The 2883-nt window shown below is 40.8% G+C and overlaps 1 pseudogene; it reads left to right on the top strand.

Annotated features, from left to right (window-relative positions):
* On the top strand, positions 1-2621 carry LOC149247509 (putative dynamin-related protein 4A pseudogene; annotated as a pseudogene).
* Positions 2622-2883: the final 262 nt, after the last annotated feature.

Raw genomic sequence — 2883 nt, 5'->3', positions numbered from 1 at the left:
ATGGCAGCCTACTTGGAGATTGGAAATGGTTGGCACTGGGATAAGATTGATGAAGTTCAGGAAACAGAGCACTCGTATTTGGGTACTCAAATACAATTTATATTTTACAACGTAAGGGAATTTAAAAAGAAGATTACCAGAAAATGGTTTTATAATATTTGTTTCTGGACAGATGATATGCCTGCCTTATGTTTAGATGGAACAATTCTACCTGTTAAATTTATCACATTAACTGTCGAGGCATGCATTCTTTTTACAAAATAGAATGTACTTACCCTGTTTGCTGGTTTTTTGTTTATAGCTTGACATCCACGTCTGAACTCCTCACTGTAATTGGTATCCAAGATCGCTAGGAATCCTTAACAGGAACCCTCTGGACTAGAACCTGAGCTTCACCAGAGCCTGGAGGAATACGCACTGCGGCAAAAGTGACGGAAACTCCTATTTCCACCTCTATAGCATTATAAATGCCCTCTGACATGCGAGGGAAATAGTGCTCGCCCTCTGAGTGACAGCACGTGAACAAATGAATGGAGCGTGGAGAGAGAGGGCGAGCGCTATTTCCCTCACATGTCAGAGGGCATTTATAATGCTATAGAGGTGGAAATAGGAATTGCCCACAAGTGACTAGTAGATTGCAGTAGATTGCAATTTGCAAATTGCAAGTCTCGTATTAAATTTGAGCGGCTATGAGCGGCGGATTGTCACTGGATAATCAATGGTAAGTACCCTGTAGTACGCAGTGGGATGGTGATGCAGTTAAAGGCTTTTATTTTAAACTGTGTACTACTGCAGCACTACTGGTTCGGTGGTCCCAGACTCCCATTTTAGATATTATAGATTTTTATGTTTTCTCTATGAAATTAGACGTTAAAATGACGGGTTGAAAAGGTATACCACACGTCTAACCTGACGTGGAAGATTTTTTCCCTACTGTCAAATACGTTCTGAAATAAAAAATATATCCTGTAAAACGTCAAATTCCAGGCTGCTCCCACCCTTGACTCTTTAGCTCTTGCTAATTTATCATAATTAAAAAAAATAATAATAAAAATATTTATCTCAATAATATTATTATTATTTCATTAAATATTTTATTAAACAAATAAAAAATTATTGGCCCACTGCACCTTCAATGTGAACCCATTGAATACCATCCCTATTGTTAAGGGCTTACGGATGGTGCGGATCAAGTTTAACGAGGCTACAATTTCATCTGAAAAATAATAGAAATTATCTAAATCTATTTCCATCGGAAAAAAAACGATTCGACCCATTTCTTATTTTTTTCTTTAAGAACTTCTTCAAAGTAAAACTGTGGCCAGAGTGGACAACGCCGCCGTTTATTAAGCATTTAATTCTGTATGCTAGTGCTTTTGATTCTTGGTGATGTCATATTAAGTCATACAAATTAATGAATCCATGATTAAGTTCTTTAATTAAACGTGCAACAGTGCTGAATTAAGGTGACCATTGGCAATTCCTATTTCCACCTCCATAGCAAAGTTAATGCTATGGAGGTACCCCTGTCAGAGTCTCACAGAGCACGGCGACCACCATCTCCGGCTGCCCATCGAAACCCCCGGCGACGCTGCCCGCAGCCACCCGCAGCCTCCCATCAGATCCCGGCAGTTCTGCGGCTCTGACTCCCGAATGTGAAACCAACTGGCGGACAAGATAGGCCTCACCATTCGTATTGAATGCGTTAGGATTTCAAATTCTATATCGCCCCAAATATTTCAAACTGGAGGTGTGCGCGAAAATTTTGAAATGAAATCTGGAGTTGGTGCTTCAGCATCGTCTGTCATGCCAAAGAGAGCGAACATCAGGGTCACAGCGTTTGAGATGCCAAAGAGAGCGAAAGGGGTAAGGGTTTTGTATGAGATTCCCGCTTATTATGATATTACAAAGCCGCAAGCAGGAGGGATGGAATGTGAGATTGTGACTGAATACAATAGAAAAAGGAGGAAAATTTTAGAAGCAGAGATTAAACAAACGCTGGATACTGTTACGGAAGAGATTGCAGGAAGCCACAATGGTATAAGTGATACGCAAGTCACACTTCATGTCAAGAAGACGAATGCTCCAGATTTGACCATGGTTGATCTATCCGGGATAACAAGGGTTGCTATGCATGGGCGGCCAAGAGATATTTATGAACAGATAGCAAATATAATCAAACAATACATTACTCCCAAGGAGAGCATCATACTTAATGGGCTGTCCGCGACTGTTGATTTTCCGACCTGTGAGTCCATAAAAATGCCTCAGGATGTTGACCCACAAGATGAAAAGAACCTTGGCCGTTGTAACAAAAGTTCACAGAGCTCCTGAGGGTTTTTTGGAGAAAGAGACAAGGGACGCTGTTAATATTGGTCACGGTTATATTTGTGTGCGGAATAGAGTAGGGATTGAATCTAAAGCAGAAGCAAGACGAAGTAAAAGTGATCTGTTTAGAACAGATCCTCATCTTTCCAGCATTGATAAATCAATGGTTGGAATACCCATATTGGCAGAAAAATTAATGCAGATTCAAGCAATGGGAATATGTAATGGGAACATGTAAGTGCCTTCTTGATATTGTCCAAAAGATTGATTACACACATCCAAGACGCAGGTAGAGAAGGATGCATTGCATTGAAGGCATTGGAGAAATTAAATTGGACAAAGTGTCAAACATCAGCAGTGGCGACCTCGAGGCAGCCTTCGACTTCAAGATTAGCCTTATTCCTTATTGGAATGTGGTAAGGCTGAGGCTGGCTGACCAGATTCCACTCCACCTGCGGTTCATGGTGCAAAAGTTGGTTGAAAGCGACATTGTCGCCGAGATTGTAAAGCATGTGGATAAGCCATGTTTAAATATGATGGAGCAGGTGCATGAAG

The sequence above is a fragment of the Pinus tabuliformis genome, chromosome 7 (assembly GCF_031772625.1).
Source record: "Pinus tabuliformis cultivar Carrire ecotype Pingquan chromosome 7, CPIR1, whole genome shotgun sequence".
Classification (NCBI taxonomy): Eukaryota; Viridiplantae; Streptophyta; class Pinopsida; order Pinales; family Pinaceae; genus Pinus; species Pinus tabuliformis.
The sequence above is the reverse complement of the archived record's forward strand: the minus strand, read 5'-3'. Positions and strand labels throughout refer to the sequence as shown.